Consider the following 15377-nt stretch of genomic DNA (forward strand, 5'->3'; position numbering starts at 1 on the left):
TTTGCCTTCTGTCTCGTGGCGCACCGGACAGTCCGGTGCACACCGGACACTGTCCGGTGCCCGATTTGTTTCCATAAAAAGCGAAGCCGACCGTTGCCGACCGTTGCAGATCTGGCGCACCGGACAGTCCGGTGCACACCGGACAGTCCGGTGCTTCCTTCCGACCGTTGGCTCGGCCACGTGTCGCGCGCCGATCGCGCGGCCGACCGTTGGCCCGGCCGACCGTTGGCTCACCGGACAGTCCGGTGCACACCGGACAGTCCGGTGAATTTTAGCCGAAGTCGCCGGAGAAAAACCCGAGAGCGGCCTCTTCGGCCGAGGCAGCCTGGCGCACCGGACACTGTCCGGTGCACCACCGGACACTGTCCGGTGCACCACCGGACAGTCCGGTGCCCCAGACCGAAGCAGCCCCTTGGCTGTACACAGCCAAGTCTTCTCTTCTCTTCTTCTATCTGTTTCTAACACTTAGACAAATATATTAGTACACAAAACCAATGTACTAAGGCTTAGAAACATACCTTAACTTGTGATTTGCACTTTGATCATCCTTGGGCATATTTTCACATTTAAGCACTTGTGTTTGCACTCAATCACCAAAATACTTAGAAATGGCCCAAAGGCACATTTCCCTTTCAATCTCCCCCTTTTTGGTGATTTATGCCAACACAATATAAAGCAACTAGAACAAGTGCAAAATCACTTCAAATAAAAACTCAAATTGGTTTTGATTCAATTTTGGCATATATGGATCATCCTTTGCCACCACTTGGTTTGTTTTTGCAAATCAAACTCAAATCTCTATTTCTAAGTCAAACACACATGTTGAGACATAAAGAGAGTCATTCCAAAAGAGATTGATCAAAGAGTTCAAAAACTCCCCCTATTTCCCATAATCAACACTTCTCCCCACAAGGCCAACTTTTGACAATAGAGACAATAAGAGACAATAAAAGCTTTTGACAAAACAAAAACTCTATTCTACTATTTTCAAAATCTCTCAAGTGGTAGCTGATCCATTTATCACTTTGGCCTTTATTTTCTCCCCCTTTGGCATCAAGCACCAAAACGGGATCAATCTTGGCCCTTTTAACCCCATTGCCTCACCAAAGTCTTCAATTAAGAGCAAATGGCAATAAGATTTCATGAGATGAACTTGGAATTAGTTACCCTCTCATCGGAGTGCAGTGGAAGTCTTTCATGGTCCAAGTCCACCTTTTCCCTTTCAATCCTCCTTCGAGACTAAATCAAGCAAACTCAAGCAAATGGTTAGTCTCAAAGGGTCAAGTTGTAACACATCTCCCCCTACACATGTGCATCACTTTGCAACGGACTTGTGAGGTCCAGGGAGTGTTTGTACAACTTGAGCACCATAATAAGCAACATAATGCAAAAAGGAACATGATCAAAAGCATAACTACATGTATGCTACAATTCAATCCAGGTTCCGCGAATCTAAGACATTTAGCTCACTACGCAACCTGCAAAAGGTCTTCTCATCTAGAGGCTTAGTGAAGATATCGGCTAGCTGGTTCTCGGTGCTAACATGAAACACTTCGATATCTCCCTTTTGCTGGTGGTCTCTCAAAAAGTGATGCCGGATGTCTATGTGCTTTGTGCGGCTGTGTTCAACAGGATTTTCCGCCATGCGGATAGCACTCTCATTATCACATAGGAGTGGGACTTTGCTCAGATTGTAGCCAAAGTCCCTGAGGGTTTGCCTCATCCAAAGTAGTTGCGCGCAACACTGTCCTGCGGCAACATACTCGGCCTCAGCGGTGGATAGGGCAACGGAAGTTTGTTTCTTAGAGTTCCATGACACCAGGGACCTTCCTAAGAATTGGCACGTCCCCGATGTACTCTTCCTATCGACCTTACATCCAGCATAGTCGGAGTCTGAGTATCCAACTAAGTCAAAGGTAGACCCCTTTGGATACCAGAGCCCGAAGCAAGGCGTAGCAACCAAATATCTAAGAATTCGCTTCACCGCCACTAAGTGACACTCCTTAGGATCGGATTGAAATCTAGCACACATGCATACGCTAAGCATAATATCCGGTCTACTAGCACATAAATAAAGCAAAGAACCTATCATTGACCGGTATGCTTTTTGATCAACGGACTTACCTCCTTTGTTGAGGTCGGTGTGTCCGTCGGTCCCCATCGGAGTCTTTGCGGGCTTGGCGTCCTTCATCCCAAACCGCTTTAGCAGATCTTGCGTGTACTTCGTTTGGGAGATGAAGGTGCCGTCCTTGAGTTGCTTCACTTGGAACCCAAGGAAGTAGTTCAACTCGCCCATCATCGACGTCTCGAATTTCTGCGTCATCACCCTGCTAAACTCTTCACAAGACTTTTGGTTAGTAGAACCAAATATTATGTCATCAACATAAATTTGGCACACAAACAAATCACCATCACATGTCTTAGTGAAAAGAGTTGGATCGGCCTTCCCAACCTTGAAAGCATTAGCAAGTAAAAAGTCTCTAAGGCATTCATACCATGCTCTTGGGGCTTGCTTAAGTCCATAGAGCGCCTTAGAGAGCTTACACACATGGTCGGGGTACCGTTCATCCTCGAAGCCAGGGGGTTGCTCTACGTACACCTCCTCCTTGATTGGCCCGTTGAGGAAAGCGCTCTTCACATCCATTTGGAACAACCTGAAAGAATGGTGAGCGGCATATGCTAGCAAGATTCGAATTGACTCTAGCCTAGCCACAGGAGCAAAAGTCTCCTCAAAATCCAAACCTGCGACTTGGGCATAACCTTTTGCCACAAGTCGAGCCTTGTTTCTCGTCACCACCCCGTGCTCGTCCTGTTTGTTGCGGAACACCCACTTGGTTCCCACAACATTTTGCTTCGGACGAGGCACCAGTGTCCAAACTTCATTGCGCTTGAAATTGTTTAACTCCTCTTGCATGGCCAACACCCAGTCCGGATCTAGCAAGGCCTCTTCTACCCTGAAAGGCTCAATAGAAGAGACAAAGGAGTAATGCTCACAAAAATTAACTAATCGAGATCGAGTAGTTACTCCCTTGCTAATGTCACCCAGAATTTGGTCGACGGGATGATCCCTTTGAATCATCGCTCGAACTTGGGTTGGAGGTGCCGGTTGCACTTCTTCCTCCATCACTTGATTATCTTGTGCTCCCCCTTGATCAAGCGCCTCCACTTGAGGTACCTGTTCGTCATCTTTGGTTGGGGGATGCACCATAGTTGAGGAAGAAGGTTGATCTCGTTCATCTTGTTCCTGTGGCCGTACTTCTCCAATCGCCATGGTCCGTATAGCGACCGTCGGAACATCTTCTTCATCTACATCATCACAATCAACAACTTGCTCTCTTGGAGAGCCATTAGTCTCATCAAATACAACGTCGCTAGAGACTTCAACCAAACCCGATGATTTGTTGAAGACTCTATACGCCTTTGTATTTGAGTCATAACCTAACAAAAACCCTTCTACAGCTTTGGGAGCAAACTTAGAATTTCTACCTTTCTTCACTAGAATGTAGCACTTGCTCCCAAATACACGAAAGTAAGATACATTGGGTTTGTTACCGGTTAGTAGCTCATACGAAGTCTTCTTGAGGAGGCGATGAAGGTAGACCCTGTTGATGGCGTGGCAAGCCGTGTTCACGGCTTCCGACCAAAAACGCTCGGGGGTCTTGAACTCTCCAAGCATAGTCCTCGCCATGTCGATTAGCGTCCTGTTCTTCCTCTCTACCACACCATTTTGCTGTGGTGTGTAGGGAGCGGAGAACTCGTGCTTGATCCCTTCTTCTTCAAGGAACTCCTCCACTTGAAGGTTCTTGAACTCAGATCCGTTGTCGCTCCTTATCTTCTTCACTTTGAGCTCAAACTCATTTTGAGCTCTCCTGAGGAAGCGTTTGAGGGTCCCTTGGGTTTCGGATTTTTCCTGCAAAAAGAACACCCAAGTGAAGCGGGAAAAGTCATCAACAATAACTAAACCATACTTACTTCCTCCTATGCTCAGATAGGCGACAGGTCCGAAGAGGTCCATATGCAGCAGCTCCAGGGGTCTTGAAGTGGTCATCACGTTCTTGCTGTGATGTGCTCCTCCCACTTGTTTACCTGCTTGACAAGCTGCACAAGGTCTATCTTTTTCGAAATGCACGTTAGTCAAACCTATCACGTGTTCTCCCTTTAGAAGCTTGTGAAGGTTCTTCATCCCCACATGTGCTAAGCGGCGATGCCACAGCCAGCCCATGCAAGTCTTAGCCATTAAGCATGCATCTAGACCGGCCTCTTCTTTTGCAAAATCAACTAAATAAAGTTTGCCGTCTAATACACCCTTAAAAGCTAGTGAACCATCACTTCTTCTAAAGACAGACACATCTATATTTGTGAACAGACAGTTATATCCCATATTGCACAATTGACTAACAGATAGTAAATTATATCCTAGACTCTCTACTAAAAATACATTAGAGATAGAATGCTCATTAGAAATCGCAATTTTACCTAAACCTTTTACCTTGCCTTGATTCCCATCACCGAATACAATTGAATCTTGGGAATCTTTATTCTTGACGTAGGAGGTGAACATCTTCTTCTCCCCCGTCATATGGTTTGTGCATCCGCTGTCGATAATCCAGCTTGAACCCCCGGATGCATAAACCTGCAAGGCAAATTTAGGCTTGGGACTTAGGTACCCAACTCATGTTGGGTCCTACAAGGTTAGTGCAAATATCCTTAGGGACCCAAATGCAAGTTTTGTCTTCCTTGCATTTTGCCCCTAACTTCCTAGCAACAATTTTCTTATCCTTTCTACAAATAGCAAAGGAAGCATTTAAAGCATAATAAATTGTGGAAGGTTCATTTGCTATTTTCCTAGGAGCATGAATAACATTCCTTCTAGGCACATGATGAATAGCATTTCTTTTAGGAACAACATTTCTCCTAGTAACATTTCTATCATACACATAAGAGGAACTAGGAGCAAACATGGTATGAGAATCATAAACATATGAATCATAAGCATCATGACTTACATTTCTAGTTTGTCTTCTATCATGATACAAAAATGCATGGTTCCTTTTAGCACTAGTAGCCATAGGGGCCTTCCCTTTCTCCTTGGCGGGAATGGGAGCCTTATGGCTTGTTAAGTTCTTAGCTTCTCTCTTGAAGCCAAGTCCATCCTTAATTGAGGGGTGTCTACCAATTGTGTAGGCATCCCTTGCAAATTTTAGCTTATCGAAATCATTCTTGCTAGTCTTAAGTTGAGCATTAAGACTAGCCAGTTCATCATTAAGCTTGGAAATTGAAACTAGGTGTTCACTACAAGCATTAATGTCAAAGTCTTTACACCTAGTACAAATTTCAACATGTTCTACACAAGAATTGGATTTGTTTGCTACTTCTAATTTAGCATTTAAATCATTGTTGACACCTTTCAAAGTAGAAATGGTTTCATGACAAGTAGATAGTTCAAAAGAAAGCATTTCATTTCTCTTAACTTCTAAAGCATAGGATTTTTGTGCCTCAACAAATTTATCATGCTCTTCATACAACAAATCCTCTTGCTTTTCTAAAAGTATATTCTTTTCATTCAAGGCATCAATTAATTCATTAATTTTGTCTATCTTAGATCTATCTAAGCCCTTGAACAAACATGAATAATCTACTTCATCCTCATCACTAGATTCGTCCTCACTTGAAGAAGCATAGGTAGAGTTGCGAGTACATACCTTCTTCTCTCTTGCCATAAGGCATGTGTGACGCTCGTTGGGGAAGAGGGTTGATTTGTTGAAGGCGATGGCGGCGAGTCCTTCATTGTCGGAGTCGGACGAGGAGCAATCCGAGTCCCACTCCTTGCCTAGATGCGCCTCGCCCTTTGCCTTCTTGTAATGCTTCTTCTTTTCCCTCTTGTTCCCCTTTTCCTGGTCACTATCATTATCAGGACAGTTAGCAATAAAATGACCAAGCTTACCGCATTTGAAGCATGATCGCTTCCCCTTGGTCTTAGTCTTGCTCGGCTGTCCATTGCGACCCTTTAGCACCGTCTTGAATCTCTTGATAATGAGGGCCATTTCTTCTTCATTAAGACCGGCCGCCTCAATTTGCGCCACCTTGCTGGGTAGCGCCTCCTTGTTCCCTGTGGCTTTGAGAGCAAAAGGTTGCGGCTCGTTGATCGGTCCATTCAAGGCGTCGTCCACATACCTTGCCTCCTTGATCATCATTCGCCCGCTGACGAATTTTCCTAGTACTTCTTCGGGCGACATTTTGGTGTACCTGGGATTCTCACGAATATTATTCACCAAATGAGGATCAAGAACGGTAAAGGACCTGAGCATTAGTCGGACGACGTCGTGGTCCGTCCATCGCGTGCTTCCGTAGCTCCTTATTTTGTTGACAAGGGTCTTGAGCCGGTTGTATGTTTGAGTTGGCTCCTCGCCCCTTATCATCGCGAACCGTCCAAGCTCGCCCTCCACCAACTCCATTTTGGTGAGCAAGGTAGCGTCATTTCCCTCATGAGAGATCTTGAGGGTATCCCAGATTTGCTTGGCGTTATCCAAGCCACTCACTTTATTATATTCATCCCTGCACAATGAGGCTAGAAGAACAGTAGTAGCTTGTGCATTCTTATGGATTTGCTCATTAATGAATATAGGACTATCCGAACTATTAAAGTGCATTCCACTATCTACAATCTCCCATATGCTAGGATGGAGAGAGAATAGGTGACTACGCATTTTGTGGCTCCAAAATCCGTAGTCCTCCCCATCAAAGTGTGGGGGCTTGCCGAGTGGAATGGAAAGCAAATGTGAATTTGAACTATGCGGAATACGAGAGTAGTCAAAAGAAAAGTTAGAATTAACCGGTTTCCTTTGTTTGTCGTAGTCATCGTCCTTTTGGGAAGAAGAGGACTCATCGCTGTCGTAGTAGACGATCTCCTTGATGCGTCTTGTCTTCTTCTTCTTCCCATCTCTTCGCTTGTGGCCCGAGCCCGAGTCATTGGACTTGTCATCCCTTGGCTCGTTGACGAAGGATTCCTTCTCCTTGTCGTTGATCACAATTCCCTTCCCCTTAGGATCCATCTCTTCGGGCGGTTAGTCCCTTTCTTGAAGAGAACGGCTCTGATACCAATTGAGAGCACCTAGAGGGGGGGGGTGAATAGGTGATCCTGTAAAAGTTCAAAACTTAAGCCACAAAAACTTGTTAAGGGTTAGCACAAGTATGGCCAAGTGGCTAGAGAGAACTCAAAACACGATAACCACAAGAAAGCAATCACAGAGTTGACACGGTGGTTATCCCGTGGTTCGGCCAAGAACAACACTTGCCTACTCCACGTTGTGGCGTCCCAACGGACGAGAGTTGCACTCAACTCCTCTCAAGTGATCCAATGATCAACTTGAATACCACGGTGTTTTCCTTTCCTTTGATCTTTTCCCGTTTGCGAGGAATCTCCACAACTTGGAGTCTCTCGCCCTTACAATTAAGTTCACAAAGAATACGGAGTAAGGTGGGAATGAGCAACGCACACAAGACTCGAAAATCAGAGCAACAACACGCACACAAGTCGCAACAAGAGCTCGCAACGCAACACAAAGAGTTCACAACTCCACAAGAGCTCTATATGCTATCACAATGAAACGTATGCGTGAGATTGATGTCTTGGTGCTTAGAAGAGTTGTAGGAATGCTTGTTTTTCTCCTCCATGCGCCTAGGGGTCCCTTTTATAGCCCCAAGGCAGCTAGGAGCCGTTGGGAACAAATCTGGAAGGCCATCTTTGCCTTCTGTCTCGTGGCGCACCGGACAGTCCGGTGCACACCGGACACTGTCCGGTGCCCGATTTGTTTCCATAAAAAGCGAAGCCGACCGTTGCCGACCGTTGCAGATCTGGCGCACCGGACAGTCCGGTGCACACCGGACAGTCCGGTGCTTCCTTCCGACCGTTGGCTCGGCCACGTGTCGCGCGCCGATCGCGCGGCCGACCGTTGGCCCGGCCGACCGTTGGCTCACCGGACAGTCCGGTGCACACCGGACAGTCCGGTGAATTTTAGCCGAAGTCGCCGGAGAAAAACCCGAGAGCGGCCTCTTCGGCCGAGGCAGCCTGGCGCACCGGACACTGTCCGGTGCACCACCGGACACTGTCCGGTGCACCACCGGACAGTCCGGTGCCCCAGACCGAAGCAGCCCCTTGGCTGTACACAGCCAAGTCTTCTCTTCTCTTCTTCTATCTGTTTCTAACACTTAGACAAATATATTAGTACACAAAACCAATGTACTAAGGCTTAGAAACATACCTTAACTTGTGATTTGCACTTTGATCATCCTTGGGCATATTTTCACATTTAAGCACTTGTGTTTGCACTCAATCACCAAAATACTTAGAAATGGCCCAAAGGCACATTTCCCTTTCACCAGGGCCGCTTTCCCCAAATCCCGCCTCCCTGCCAGTTGGGCCCCGCCTGTCAGCCCGCCGCCCCGCGCTGTCCGCTCAGCCCCGCCTGTCAGCCCGCCGCCCCGCGCTGTCCGCCCGGCCCCGCCTGTCAGCCCGCCGCCCCGCGCTGTTCGCCCGGTCCCGCCTGTCAGCCGCTCCGGCCGCCGCGCGCTCGCGCGCCCGCCCGCGGATCTAATCCTGAGCGTCGATCTGTGATCCGACGGCTATTAGACCCCGATACCGCTTCGCTCGCGCAACTTCTTAAAGAGACCCCCGGTTTTCTAATATTTAACCCGCCGTCCCTGGAACTTCGCAGTTAGGTCCTCGGACCTTTTATTTAATTCAAAATAGGTATTTAGGGTATATTTTTAACCCCTAAACTTGTAAAATCCATAACTTTGTCATATGAGCTCCAAATTAAGTGCTTCAAATTGCAAAATGCTCATGATGTTTTTGTCTATCTATTTAAACAATGTTTCCCTGCTGTTTCCATGTACCAATTAATAGTTAATCATTAGAATAGGATTAAGGCTATTGGAACCCCTATTTGAGATAATTAGAAATTGGTAGACTTTAATTAAAGTTTGAGTACTTAAGTTTATGGACTTAAACACTTAAGTTTATGGACTTAACATCATGTAATGATTTAACCTCACCACTGACTTAAACCTGATTAGTGGATAATGAATCACTTTGCATAGCCTCTACCCCAGACCTAGGAAACACTAGAGTGCCTATCCCTTTTCCACTATGAACTTGTGATCTCTCTGCTGCATATGTTTGGTGTGTTGCTTTTTGTTTGTTATCTTCCCAAGTGCATAGTGTGAATGATTACTTTACGTAGACAACGGGCAGTCTGTGTTTCCCGAGGAGGTTGCAGAGGAAGTCCCTGATCAGCAGTTTGGTGAAGGCAAGTGTCCTCTGACCCATTATGTCCTATTCATTTATAACTTACTACCCCGCATTACTTACTTGAAACCTAAGGATTGACTAGCTTTACACTTTACTTTATCCTTGATGACCTTATGGACTGTTATGGTTAGCACTCTGCTATTGCCTTAACTTAATCAATGAACATGATGTGACTATTTATGATACTGTTATCCTGATGATGTTGATGATCTTGTGATACTCTAGGGGGCTCAGGCTGTTTTCCTGAGTACCTCTCCGTAAGGACTAGTTCGTTGAGAGACCACCCGGGATAACAGTGCAACCATGAGGGTGAAATGGGATGCCCTTAGCTGATTAATTAGATGAACTAGAGGTGTAGTTGCTTCGCCGTCGTGCCGTCAATGGGGTCCAGGCATAGTGCTTGCTCTGCCGAGGCTGAGTGGCAAGGTTCTTTCGTTTTGCTTTTTGTTAGTCACTCTCCTGCGGGGAGGGGTACTTTGTTTATCAAACTGGAGAAACCTAACGGGCAGCTATGATCTCTAGGGAATCTTTGTAAAAGCTACGTAGTGATGCCCTGCCGGACCACCTAGGTAGTGGTCAATGGGGATTAGCTCTCCCCGGGTAGAAAGGGAATCATGACTCATGGGTAAAGTGTGCAACCTCTGCAGAGGGTAGTGAAACTGATATATCAGCCGTGCTCACGGTTAAGAGCAGCCTTGGGATCCTCTTTGATTAGAGATACAGATGGTTCGAGATACAAGGATTATGTTATGGTTTTGGTTCGACTATGATGATGTTGTTCCTCGATGAGGAAATGGTTTACGGGTTGGTTAATGCTAAAATCTGGCTTCTACTAATGATAAATACTTGACCAACTAAAAGCAACTGCTTGAGCCTAACCCCACATAAAGCTAGTCCACTATAGCCAAACGGGACATTTGCTGAGTACGTTGATGTGTACTCATCCTTGCTTTACCACAAAACACCAGGTTGCCCGCATTGTAATCACTGCTCAGGAGAAGGTGAAGTCGTGGAAGGAGACTTCCAGGAGTTCCAAGACTACGACGAATTCTAGATGTGGGTTGGCGGCAACCCCCAGTCAGCTGCCTGTGGAGGCCTTTTCTTTACTGCGTTTCGCTAGTACTTTGATTTACCCGTTAAGACGATGACTAGGTGGATGTCTATGACTCTGTGATGTAATAAGTTAATACTCTTTTAAGTTATTATTCGAGCATTGTGCGATGATGTTCATTTATGTAATCGCTGTGTACGTGAGTTCTGATCCTGGCACGTACATAGTTCGCACTCGGTTTGCCTTCTAAAGCCGGGTGTGACATAAGTGGTATCAAAGCCGTGCTGACTGTAGGACCGCTGACCTAGAGTAGCACTGGCCGTACTAAGGACTATTGACCTTCCCTCTCACCTTGACCTCTGTTGTTACTTCAAAAGTCGGTCATCTTGACCAACCCTATGTTTTACTACATATATATATACTATATTATACCTTGTCCAAAATTTTCATCTTATTCTGTCTATGGTTTATTCACCTGTCATATTAGTTCTGCTCTTACTCTTATGCTTACGGTGTCTTTTGTAGATGGCTCGTCTTAGACACACTGCACGTAAGTCGGTGATTCCTTTCCTGCCGTCTTGACTTGCGGAGCGTCCTCTGCACCGCACCGTGTCCGGTCAGTCGAGTCACCTGGAGAGGCTGCACCACCGCCTGCGTGAGGAACAGGAACGCCGACGCCAGCACAGAGAGCAGCAGGGCTCTTCCTCCCCACCCCAGCGAGAGGTGGAGTCCGTGAGGCCCCGTTCCTCTGTTGCCCAGCTGGAGGCGCCCCCTGCACCACCGCGGGACGTCCCGGCTGTTGGAGGAGCTACTGGAGGAGATCCCGACGACGACGACTCAGACCACAGTACGGAGTCCTCTGAGCCGCAGGAGGCGGAAGGATGGGTCGCCCGACCCATCACCCGTGACGCCGCTCGCGGTTGTCACTTCCACGACGCACTCGACACCTTGCTGCGCCAGGCTTTTGACCGGCACACCTGGTCGATCGAGTATCGCTGTGTAGTCTACCAGCACAGTCGCGGGAGGTACCCGGACCGCTGGGAGGCTACCTGCCTAGTTCGCCGTCCGGAGGATGACCTCCGGGGTGCGGAGGCCGTCTCGGAGCACTATTCCATCTCCGAGAGGGACACTGCGGAGGCGGCTATGCAGGATGCAGCATGGCGTGCACTCTCCTAGTACTGTTCTCTGTTCGGTGGCGTGGCCGACGGTCTTAACCTTCGGTACTACCCCCGCCGCCCTACTGGCAGCACAGAGAGTGTGGTTGTCTCACCTGTTGGTGAGGGTAACCCTAGGTTGAGCAGCACCGTCAACCTAGTCGCAGTGCTTAACACTGAGCTGGATCACTCTCTGGACGAGCTAAGCAGGGCTCGAACGGAGATTGCAGAGTTGCGTGCTGAGCTGGCAGAGCGCCATCACCAGGAGGGTGGTTCCCCCGCTCCTGTCGGGACTCAGCACCCTTACCGCTCGCCGCCACGTGGTCACCACACTTATGGTTCCCCTGTCTGTAAGACCAGGATAGATCTGGATCCTTAGATCGTTAGCGTCGGAGTTTGTAATAATTCTTAAGTCAGATGTCTCAGTCTTAGGTAGTCAGTTTAGTTGCTTATCAGTTGCTTTCATGCTTGTTATGATGAACTTGTGCTGGATTCGAATCTTTGTAATGACTGTTGCCAACCCGTGGGTTTCCCCTGCAGTTTGGCCTAGCTAGTAATGTTAATGAAGTCAGTTGCTTAGTTGGGAAACCATTTGTCTCCACTTTCCTTCTTATCTGAGAAGCTGTGTTGAATCATAATGAGGATCAGTGAAACTCTTTGTTCACTCAGTGTCATGAAGAATTCTGTATTCTCTTTTCTTATGCTGAAGGGTTGTAAGAGCAATGCTGATGTGTGAATGTCTTCCACAGATGTCTGACAACAGGCGCCGATGCAACAGGCGTGCTCAGCAAGAGCAGCATGACCAGCAGGAGGAACAACAGAGGCAGCCTCCCCCACCACCCCCGATGTCAGTGGAGCAGATGTTCTTGATGCAGACTCAGGCAGTGCAGGCCATTGGGCAGACTCTGGCAGCCATGCAGCAGGCTCAACAGCAACCCTGACCCCAATTGCAAGTGTAGATGCCCCAGATGCCACGGGATAAGCGTGGTGAGTTCATGAGAGGGCACCCTCCTACCTTCGCCCATTCTGCTGACACCATGGATGCAGAAGACTGGCTGCGCTCAGTGGAAAGGGAACTGCGCACCGCCCAATGTGATGACAGGGAGAAGGTTCTGTATGGTCCCCGTCAGCTAAGGGGAGCAGCCCAGTCCTGGTGGGAGTCCTACCTCGCCACCCATGCTAACCCCGAAGCCATCACCTGGGAAGAATTCAGCGAGAGCTTCCGCAGGTACCATGTGCCGGAGGGACTGATGACCGTGAAGAAGGAGGAGTTCCTGGCTCTGAAGCAGGGGCCCCTGTCTGTTAGTGAGTACAGAGACAAGTTTCTGCAGCTGTCCCGTTATGCACCTGAAGACGTCAACACTGATGCAAAAAGGCAGTACAGGTTCATGAGAGGTTTGGTGGATCCCCTGCATTACCAGCTGATGAATCACACCTTCCCCACCTTCCAGCACCTGATCGACCGGGCAGTTATGACCGAGAAGAAGCGTAAGGACATGGAAGATCGGAAGCGCAAGATGAGTGGATCCTAGTCCGGAGGCATCAGCCGTCCACGTTTCTCAGGTAGTTCTTCTCAGCAAGGTAGACCTGGTCACCCACAAGGATATCAGAATCAGAATCAGCGTCCGCATCAGCAGCAGTTTCAGAGGCAGTACCCGCAGCAGCAGCAGCAGTATCGTCAGCACAGCCAGCAGGGAGGTAATCAGTATCAAAAGCAGAACAACCAGGCACCTCGCCTTCCTGCCCCAGCAGCAAATCAGAGCAACCAAGCAGCCCCAGCACAAGGAGGAGGCAGAGGATGTTTCCACTGTGGAGATCAAGGCCACTGGGCGATGCAGTGCCCAAAGAAGTTGGCGCAGCAGCAGACCAACCCCAATGCTCCAACAAGGCAAGGTGTACTGCAGCCGGCAGCAGGCAATAGTAACCAAGCGTACAACCGTGGAAAGGCCAACCACTTGGAGGCCGAAGCAATCCAGGATGCACCAGATGTGGCAGTAGGTATGTTCTCCGACGAATCTCATCCCGCAAAAGTGCTATTTGATACTGGTGCAACTCATTCGTTTGTCACTGCAACATGGGTAGAATTGCATAACATCTCAGTAGAGGCAATGATGCCACCCATGAGGATTAATTCGGTTGGTGGCAAGGTGCAAACAGATAAAATATGCTCAAATGTAAGGGTGGAAATAAGGGGGATAGGGTTCCCCAGTGATCTAATAGTAATAGACACCCTTGGGGTAGATATCATCCTAGGGATGAATTGGTTAATGAAGTATGAGGCGAATGTTAGTTGTGACAAGAGGACCGTAACATTGAAGTCCCCGTCAGGAGAAGAGGTAGTGGCCGAGCTATGGATGCCTAAATCAGCGGAGGGAGCCTGTCACCAGATTTCAGTTGATAGTAAGGAGCCTAACCCGCTCGAGGCTATCAAGGTTGTGTCAGACTTTCCGGATGTGTTTCCCGAGGAGCTAACGGGCATGCCACCCGAGAGAAAAGTCGAATTTGCCATAGAGCTTGTCCCTGGTACCGCCCCCATTTCTAAAAGGGCCTATCGAGTGTCTAGACCAGAACTGGTAGAACTCAAGAAGCAGATAGATGAGATGTTAGAGAAGGGTTACATCAGGCCAAGCACCTCGCCTTGGGCCGCCCCAGTGTTGTTTGTAGAGAAGAAAGATGGTACCAAAAGGATGTGCATAGATTACAGAGCCCTGAACGAAGTCACTATTAAGAACAAGTACCCTTTGCCAAGAATAGAAGATCTGTTTGACCAACTCAGAGGTGCCAGCGTATTCTCGAAGATAGATCTGAGATCAGGCTATCATCAACTCAGAATCCGACCCTCGGACATACCGAAGACAGCATTCATCACCAAGTACGGGTTATATGAGTTCACAGTTATGTCCTTTGGTTTGACAAATGCACCAGCCTTCTTTATGTATCTGATGAACAGTGTGTTCATGGACTATCTAGACAAGTTTGTGGTAGTGTTCATCGATGACATTCTCATATACTCTCAAAGTGAGGAAGATCATGCAGAGCATTTGAAGATGGTATTGCAAAGGCTTCGAGAGCATCAGTTGTATGCCAAGCTGGGCAAATGCGAGTTCTGGATTCATGAAGTCTTATTTCTGGGTCATATCATAAATCAAGATGGGTTGGCAGTGGATCCAAAGAAAGTAGCAGATATCCTGAACTGGAAAGCACCGAAGGATGTTCGTGGGATCAAGAGCTTCATTGGAATGGCGGGATATTACAGGCGTTTCATCGAAGGCTTCTCAAAGATTGCTAGACCAATGACAGCGTTACTAGCGAAGAAAGTTGAGTTTAAGTGGACCCAAAAGTGTCAGGAAGCATTTGAAGAACTGAAGAGTAGATTGACTACAGCTCCTGTGTTAGTCCTGCCTGATGTTCACAAGCCATTCTCGATGTATTGCGACGCTTCTTACACCGGATTGGGATGTGTGCTAATGCAAGAAGGAAGAGTTGTAGCATACTCATCTCGACAGCTGAAGATCCATGAGAAAAACTATCCCACACATGACCTGGAGTTGGCAGCAGTGGTTCATGCCTTAAAGACCTGGAGACATTACCTGTATGGGAAGAAGTGCGACATTTACACAGATCATAAAAGTCTGAAGTACATATTCACCCAGTCAGAGTTAAACATGAGGCAGCGAAGATGGTTGGAATTGATCAAAGACTATGAGTTGGAGATACATTACCATCCGGGCAAGGCCAATGTTGTTGCAGATGCTCTGAGCAGGAAGAGTCAAGTTAATATGTTGGCCTCGTACCCGATGCCGTATGAGTTAGCCAAAGAGTTCGACAGACTGAGCCTTGGTTTCCTGAACAGTACGCAAGG

Source organism: Zea mays, chromosome 6 (assembly GCF_902167145.1).
Source record: "Zea mays cultivar B73 chromosome 6, Zm-B73-REFERENCE-NAM-5.0, whole genome shotgun sequence".
In the NCBI taxonomy this organism is placed as follows: domain Eukaryota; kingdom Viridiplantae; phylum Streptophyta; class Magnoliopsida; order Poales; family Poaceae; genus Zea; species Zea mays.